General features: G+C 38.1%; 1 pseudogene; it reads left to right on the top strand.

The window, feature by feature from the left end:
* The first annotated feature begins 5,574 nt into the window (after positions 1–5,574).
* LOC100917419 lies at positions 5,575–6,518 on the top strand (annotated as a pseudogene).
* Positions 6,519–9,502: the final 2,984 nt, after the last annotated feature.

Consider the following 9,502-nt stretch of genomic DNA (forward strand, 5'->3'; position numbering starts at 1 on the left):
AAGTTTTGTGCATATAGGTCCTTTTCCTTTTTTACGATATTTTAGGGAAACAAAATTAATAGAGGTATTGCTGTATCAAAGCATAAACACGGTTTGATTGCCCTTTTGGCATAGTTGAAATTGCTCTTTAGAATAATTTGATCAGCTCACCACACTAACAACAGTACATTACTGTCCTAATTTTCCCACATCCTTTCCAACATTTATCATTCTCCTTTACTGTCATATTAGCCAATTTGATTGGTATGAGGTAGTATCAGAGTTGATATAATTTTCATTGCTGTAGTCAAAAGAGGTTTAGAGTACTTCTTCATATGATTATAGATAAATATGACTTCTCCATCTGAAAACTGTTCATATCCTTTCAGCATTTATCAATTGGGGAATGGTTTCTCAAAAATTTAATGAGTTTTCTACATATGTGAGAAATTAGGTCTTTATCAAAAGTTATATATATATAGTTTCCCAGTTTTCTGCTTTCATTCTAATCTTGGCTGCATTGATTTTGTTTGTGTAAAAGCTTTTTAATTTACTATAATCAAATTTTCTACTTTATATTTGATAATGTTCTCTATCTCATTTGGTCATGAATTCTTCTCTTCTCCAAAGATCTGACAGTTAAATTAATCATTGCTCCCTAATTTGCTTTTGATATAAATTGTTATATCTATATCATGTACCCATTTTGACCTTATCTTGGTATACAGTGTAAGATGTTGATCTGTATCTATTTTTCCATATACTTTTTCACTTTTCCCAGAATATTTTATCAAATATTGAGTTCTTGTCACCAAAACTGATGGTTATTTAGGGTTTATCAAATACTGGTTTACTCTGACTTGTGTACTTAATTTATTTCATTGAGCTACTACTCTGTTTCTTAACCAGTACCAAATAGTTTTGATGGTTGCTGTTTTATAATACAATATGACATTTGGTACTGATAGACCCCCTAATTTTGAATTTTTCCTGCAATATTTCCCTTGATGTTCTTGGCCTTTTGTTCTTTCAGATGAATTGTGCTGTGATTTTTTTATAGCTCTATAAAATAATTTTGGTAGTTTGATTGATATGGCATCATACAAGTAAATTGGCTTAGGTAGAATTATCTTTTTATTGAATTGTCTCAATGAACAACTGATATTCTTCTAGTTGTTTAGATTGACTTTATTTGTGTGAAAAGTATTTTATAATTTTGTTCATATAGTTCCTGGGTTTATCTTGACATATTTTTTATTGTCTACTGTTATTTTAAAAAGAATTTCTCTTTCTATTTCTTGCTGCTGAGATTTGTTAGTCACATATAGAAATCCTGATGATTTATGTAGGTTTATTTTATGTCCTAGAACTTCACTAAAATGGGTAATTATTTCAAGTAATTTTTTCATTGATTTTCTAGAATTAAGATCTGCAAAGAGTGATAGTTTTGTGTTCTCACTGCTTGTTCTAATTCTATTTCTTTTTTTCTCTTATTTTGTAGCTAACATTTCTAACAATTCACTAACAATAATGAAAAATAATGATGATCATGAGCATCCTTGCTTCACCCCTTACTTTTTGGGAAGGCTATGGCTATTACATATGTCTATCACAGATAATGTTTGCTGATGGTTGTAGGTGGATGTGGCTTATTATTTAAAGGAAAGGTCCATTTAGTCCTATGCTCTCTAATGTTTTTAACAGGAATGGATGCTCTATTTTGTCAAGTTTTTTCAGCATCTGTTGAGATAATCATGATTTGTGCAGGTTTTATTACTGATGTGGTCAATTAAACTGATAATTCTCCTAAAATTGAAAAAAAATTGAATCAGTTCTGTATTCCTGATATGTATCACCTGTTGATAGTATATAATTCTTGTTTGGATGATGAGGGATAAATTACTGTCCTATCCTGTAGATTAATCTCAAGGCAAGGAAAAGGAAATGAAGGGGGAAGAGAGAGAAGAGATTAGGTTCACATCTCATCACTGGCAAGACTGAAGGAGGATAAGGGGCTTGTTCAGGCCATAGTTGCTGGGATTGCTTATTCCAAATGTGTTTCCTTCACATTACTATATTTCCCTAATTTTGTGAAATGGATTTCTTGAATATTACCTTAAGAACTAATTAAATGAAATAATGTACTTAATTTGGAAGGCAAAGAAATAGCTTTTGTGTAAGGACTGTAGTGTATGAATGATAAGTGATGATCAACAGGTACTTCTAGATAAACAGCCTTATATCAATGAGGGATGTCTGATCATCAATCAGATAGTCAATAAACATTTATTAAGGACTAGGCACTATGTGACTACCTTTTCCAGTCCTAATATGGAAAGGAAAAAAATAGAAATTCATATAAAAGACCATTCAAGATACTTGCTATATGCAGTATGAACTAGCTAATCCAGTTATGATCCTGATGATGGAGATAGCAGAGGCAGGAAACTGCAGTGGCTTGATAAGTGAACTGATTTCTCAAAAATCCACATTTTCATCTTCCCTTCCTTTCTCTCCTTCCCAGCTCATATCCCAAATGAATGTGGGATAATGAGAAAGCTCTCTTTCTCTTTCCTCCTTTTGTGGTATCTGTATAAACTTCTGATAACAAGAATTCCCAGGAAACCTCTTCGTGGAATATTGTTTGGGGATGGAATTGGGTAGGACAGGAGGAAGCAGATCCTCCTTGGAGGAGCTGGAGGAGCCAGGTGCTTCTCTCTCTGGTTTCCCTTGGGAGAATTTGCTATCATGTAGCAAGTTATTATGAATCATAAATTATGTATCATGAAAACCCTTGTTGATTGGACAGTGGGGATATAGTTTCTCCTGTCATCAACAGGGCTGGAGAACTCTCTCCTTAGACAGAGCTCCACTCTTTGCCAGAAGTTGCACCCATTCTCTACCCTGGCAAAAAAGTGTTCCTTTCTCTGAAAGAAGCAGCAGTGGCTTGAGGCCAGTATCAAGGACACTCAGTGGGATTGTAGAAGAAGAAAGGTGAGAAAATAAACCCATGAATACTCTGGTATCCAGAGCTTGCCTGGTAGCCTATTAGAGTGGCTGGAATCCTCTGTTCTTGCTGCTCCTTTTTCTGGTCCTCACTCAAACCTCCTCTCAAAAAAAATTGACCTATATACTGGAAGTTTTTATATTTTCTGAAAGCTGAGGAGGACTCTTGGGAGGGCTGGTCTAACAGGAGAAAAGGAGCAAGGGGAAAGAAGAAAAAGAAGGGGCTCAAAAACTAGAGAAAGGGAGATTTAGAGAGCCTCAGGGGTTGAGATGAGCAACTGATTGAGAGGCTAACAAAAGTTTGGTCAGGAGACAGAAGTGTGAAGATAGAGAGGAAAGTTCTCCATCTCCTATCTCCCCGATTTGTCCCAATTCTCTCTTCTTCTCTCCATCTCTGTATTATCATCCTTTCTATTCTTCCCTTTCCCTTCCTTTCAACATTTCTTCTCTTTTCCAATATTCCCATTCTCTTATGTTCATCAATTCCTAAGCCAAGGGTTTTTTTCCTCAAAGACATCTGTCCACAGAGTTAAAGAATCTGTGAACTTAGATGACTAGGAAAAATGTTATTGCTTTCATTAACCTTTCACTTTCCTTTGTAGAGCTGTGTATTTTTTTTTTTATGCCTTTGAAAACAGGATTTTAAGAAGTGTCCATAAGGTTCACCAGCCTTCCAGGACACAAAAAAAATTAAGGACCTTTGCCTGAATTCTTTCTTTAGACACTCTGATCCATACTGCTCCTCATCCTCTTTATTCTACTGCCTTCTTTATTTGCATATCTTTGTACTGGAAGGTCAAAGATTTAAATGCTCAGAAGTCATCACCTCTTTATTCAACGGGGAAAATGACACTCAGAGAGCTTAAATGGCTAGCCTGAGTTCATCTCAGTAGCAAACAGCTGAATTAAGATGTTAAATAAGGTTCTCATTGTGATTGTACCACAGAGAGGATCCAAGATGAAATTCCCATGAGCTTCATCATCATTCTTTCTCTTTATTTCATAGTTCTTCTCCTACCTCACTGGCCATGCTTTCTCTGACCTGGATAATTCTTCCTTCTCTAATTTTTCTTTAAATATGGACCTTCTCTAAGGTCTGAGACTCTGTTCTTTTCTTTCTAGGCACTCTCTGCCTTACTGACTTCATCTACTCCCAGCAAACATGACTAAGACTTTGACTTTTACATCTCCATCTAAAGCCCTGACTGCCTTTCTTAGTATCTCCAGATTTCTGCAGAATACATCTATCTAGACTGGGAAGAACATAATAGTGTCAACCACAGAAATGGGGAAGTCCCAAAGAGAAGCTCCCAGTCACATAGGCTCAAGATCCCACCTTATCTCCAATTGGTAATGTATGCAAAGCACTCTCAAAACTTGAGACACCACACAGATCAAAAGTCAGTTGCTGTTGTTGCATTTTCTTTTTCTGCCTTATCCACCTAGTCAGTTGCCAATTCTTGCTGATTCTACTTCTAAAATAGCTTTAGGGTCCATTCTGTCATCTTTACACACACACACAGAAATATAGTCTAATGCAGATTTTCATCACCTCTCACCTGGGCTCATTAACAGTCTCCTCATTCTTCTTCCTGCCTCCAACCTCTCCCATGTGCACTTTGTCCTACAAATGCTGACCACACAGTTCAAAAAAGATATACTTCTGAGCATGTTGCTTATCTATTCAAGAATCTTTAGAGATCAATAAAAAAAGCTAAACTCCTACCCTGGCATTCAAATAGCACCTAAGGAGGTCTAAATAAGATAGGACAAACAAAAAAGGTAATAGAATCTTAGACTGCATTAAGATAGAAATAATTTCTAGTGAGGAAATGCTTATTTGGCTGTCCTCAGAGGACAGAACTCAACACAGTAGGTAGAAATTACAGAATAGATTTCAGTTTGATATGTGAAAAAGCTAACTCTCACTTAGAGCTAAATAAAAACGGAAATGGCTATCACTAGCAATCTTTAAATCAAGGCTAAATTCTTTTTAGAAATATTCTAGGGCAACTAGTTGGTACAGTGGAAAGAGCACCCTGAAGTCAGAAGGACCTGAGTTCAAATCTGGTCTCAGACACTTAACACTTCCTAGCCGTGTGACCTGGGGAAGTCACTTAACCCCAATTGCCTCAGAAATAAAAGAAATATTCTAGAGAAGACCCTTGTTTGTGTGGAAGTCATAGAAAATACTTTCTGAGGTCTTTTCTTATGAGATCCTGTAGAAATCGGGGGATACCCAAACTGAAAGTAGTGGGGCACATGGAACAAGTAAACAAGCAACCTCAACTCTTGTCCTGCCTCTTTTCCTGCATAGATACTTAAATCTTCAGCAAGTCATCTTCCTTCTTTGGCCCCTGATGGCCATATGTATGAAAGGAGGCCTTGGACCAGGTCATCTTTTAAAGATCCCTTTAAGTCTAAAATTCCATGATGCTAGAATGGTACCTAAGCTTTCAAGGAAAGATATTTCAATATAGAATTTTCAAATGAGGAACTTGGAAGATCCTGGGTTCCTCTGTCCTTTTCCAATGTTGACCTCTCTAGATTCCATCATTTTTTTTCCTTTTTCAGGATCCTACTGTCTCAATGTTTCCCGCTTCAAACCATAGTTCTGTTACTGAATTTATCCTGCTTGGCTTCTCCAGTGACCCTGCTATAAATAGAATCCTTTTCATCATCTTCCTCCTTCTCTACCTCTGCTCAGTTCTTGCCAATGGACTCATCATCATTCTGATCTACCTGGATTCTCATCTCCACACACCTATGTACTTTTTCTTCAGCATGCTCTCCCTCCTGGACATAGGCAATGTCACTACCATAATGCCTCAGATGTTGGTACACCTGCTTTCCAGTTCTAAGCTCATCTCCTTTGAACGTTGCTGGATGCAGCTGTATATATTTGGTGTCATCGGAATCAGTGAGGGCATCTTCTTTGCAGTCATGGCCTATGACCGTTACATAGCTATCTGCTTCCCACTGCGTTACATGCTCATCCTCAATTGGAACCTGTGTGTGCGGTTGGTGGTAGGGGCCTGGGGCTTTTGGTTTCTTTTTTTCCATATTCCATGTTTTTTTTTTTTACCATGAAGCTTCCTTTCTGTGGCCATAATGTGATCAACCATTATTTCTGTGATGGTCTCTCAGTTAGGAACCTGGCCTGCAGAGACACACACATTATTGAGCTGGTAGACTTAGTCCTGAGCATCTTCACAATGTTAATCCCTCTGTCCCTCATCCTGGCCTCCTATGTCCGCATTACCATGGCCATCCTCAAGATCAAATCCACCCAAGGAAGATATAAGGCTTTCTCTACTTGTGCTTCCCACCTAATTGTGGTCACTATGTTCTATGCACCTGTCATATACATCTATATGAGATCCAATTCTATTCATTCCCCAGAGAAAATCAAGGTGATCTCACTTTTCTATAATGTGTTTACTGCCTTCCTCAACCCTATGGTTTACAGCCTTAGGAATAAAGACATAAAGGCAGCATTCATCAAGGTAATGATGCGGAACAGAGTAGCCTAGTGAATAGAGAACCTTAGAATGGATTATTCTTTTTTTTTTCTTTTTTTGAAATTGAGCTTCCCTATCTCACCCAGACTTGAAGTACAGCCACCACTTTATTGTCTCAGTCCCCACTGCTAATCAACTCTTTTTGATCCACTACATTTTTATCTGGGACAATTTTAACCATCCATAGGCAGCCTGTTTTCCCCATCCCTTTTCCTTCACACCCCCTGCTCCTACAGGGCTCACTCTATTCTTGCTGCATCTAATATATCCTTTAGTCCCATTACAACTTAGAACCCTTGAACTCATTTGATCCACCAGCCTTAGTCTCCCCTTCATAGCAAGGATTGTAGGTATGTGCAACTACACTGGGCATGTAGGGTCAATCCATTTCTACTGAACTTCGGACCCTAGCATGTGACCTACGATAGATCTATTGTATTACCCACCTTCAAGAGTTAACTAGAACAAATCTGACTTCATCTTAGTTCTCATCATTCCCATTACCAGGAACAATATGGATGATGTACGCCTACATATAGGTTCTGAATCTCTTCTCAGGCTCATCTACAAACTGGTGAGGAAAATATTTGCCCATAGCTCCCTCACAGGGTTATTGTAAGGAAATCACTTTGAAATCCTTAATGTGCCACATATATCAGAGTTATCATAATTACCCAGAATTGATAGCACACTTGCTATATCCCTCCCTCTGTGCCAAGCTTATGGAAGACACTAACTAATGAAGGCCATAAAGTAATTCTTGCCCACAAGAAAAGGAGAAAGAAAACTTAGCTGAAGGAAACAACTAGAAACCTTACAAGTATTGCCCTTTCTCAGCTTTTATCAGTTGATGTGAAATGCAGTTTTCTGTGGTATTCTTATTCTTTTGTATGATATATGATGGTTCTTTGTGGAGCAGGTTTCTCGGGGAGGTTTTCTGGAGGCAGCCTTAGTTTCAGTTCAGATCAATAATCACCCCAAATACAGCCAGCTGATAAAATCCAAACGTTTATTTTCTAAATAAACTTCCAAGTCTTATCTCTTTCCTTGGGCCCAATTAGCTTTCTTAGAGGGCTATCTCCCTCCTTGGTTCCAAGAGCTCTTGGAGCTTGTCCTTTGTTTCCTCCAGTTCCCTCTGAATCTTGGTTCTGAATCTTCACAACTGTCCCCTCCACTCACTCCTGGCTTTCAATCTCCCAGAGTGCTCTCTGGCCCTGAAAGCTTCTTGCTTATATGCTGTACACTGAGTACACACCAATCATTATATCACTGGGATACCATTATTTGTTGTAGGATTAAATCAATTCTAAACTAGATTTAAACATCTCCTCAATTCCACTTAGTACCTTGTTTCAAGTTCTGGCCCATAATATCTCCTTGTAGGATCAGATCAATCATACTGAACCATGCTAAATTAGATAATTATTGTCTCTATCAATTCTAGTGACTTAACACTTTGTAAGGATTCCAACAGTTTTCCATTCGGAAGGAGGAACTCTAAGTGCATTACACCTAAAAGCTTGGGAACTTTGGAAACTCAGGGCAGGATGCCTATAGGAAGGCAAGAGAAGGATTGTGTTGCCTTGAATGGAATATAATCATGAGCAATGAGACCCTTGATTGGCTCACAGATGCACTTAAGTACCGACCTGCCTGGAGAAAATTAGCTGCCATGCTCAAAAAGAATGAATTTATTTCTTCTACTCTGCTTCCTTCCCTGCTTCACAGCATCCTGGAAAAATCAGTTCTGGTGCCTTTACTCTTATTTATTTAATGTATGTACTTCTATAATGGGTTCCATCTCTTCATAAAAACAAGCTAATTTTCATTGCCTGTTGGGTGAGTATTTGCTTTAAATGAGTATGCCATCGGGGAGAGGAGGAGAGAAGAAGAAACCCTTTTATATTGGCTCTAACCTAAATCGTGACCTTCTTTTGAAGTTCTGTGTCTCCCTATCTCTGTTTTTCTATCTCTGTCTGTCTCTCTGCCTGCCTTTCAATCTCTCTCTCTTTCAATATATCTTTCAATTTCTTTCAGTTTTGCTCTCCCATCTTCTCTCTTTCTTTCCTCTCTCTCCCCTTATCTTGGTCTCCCTTGTCTGACTCTTGTATATCTCTGTTAGTGAAAAATCTCTCTCCCCCCTTCCTTTCTTTTTCTGTATCTCTCAACCCTTCCCTCTCTCTTTTCTTTCTTTCTCTTTTATTTTTTCTCTCTTTCTTTGTCTCTGTCTCTGCTTTTCAGCCTCTATCCTGCTTTCTCTCTATGTTGCTATCTCTGTTTCTCTCTCCCCCCTTTTCTCCCTCCACTCCCTGTTTCTATATCTATCTGTTTGTCTGACACACACACACACACACACACACACACACACACATGAGAAGGTAGGTCCTTTTAAAAAATACTAATAGCCTGTGACCACTGTAGAAAGTGAAAGTTCATAGTCCAAATACCTAGGATAGTTAGGGAAGGTTTCACAATGGAAGTGGGATTTTTGTTACTCCTTGGATATGTGGGTAGTAATAGATGAAAAGGTGGGGAATTCTGCAGGTAGAGGGGAAAGGCAGAGAAACATAAGCAAATCTCTGTTTCTTGGTACCCAGAATTTTCCCACTGAGGTGGTACCTGCACCTCTCTGAGATTCATTTTCTTTATCTCTAAGTGAAAGAGATGAGATTATTTCAAAACTCTTTTCTAGCACTAAAGCCAAAAGTTCTATGATCCATAAGCACAGAGCCAAAAGTGAAGCTAGGTAGATACTAGAAGGGAAGAGCTGGAGAACTTTCATTTCAATTCCACAAACTTTTATTTTTTGTAAAACCCTTAGCACAGGGTCTAGCACATAGTAAGTACTATGTAAATGCTTATTCCCTTCTCCCTTCTCCCTTCTCCATCCCAGTCTTTTCTTCTACTAAGCACCACCTTGAACAGAAATAAGCACTGGGAAAGATACAAAAGATGACTGAAATACTGCCCTTGCTTTCATGTACCTTATAGTCTAA

Source organism: Sarcophilus harrisii, chromosome 3 (genome assembly GCF_902635505.1).
Source record: "Sarcophilus harrisii chromosome 3, mSarHar1.11, whole genome shotgun sequence".
In the NCBI taxonomy this organism is placed as follows: domain Eukaryota; kingdom Metazoa; phylum Chordata; class Mammalia; order Dasyuromorphia; family Dasyuridae; genus Sarcophilus; species Sarcophilus harrisii.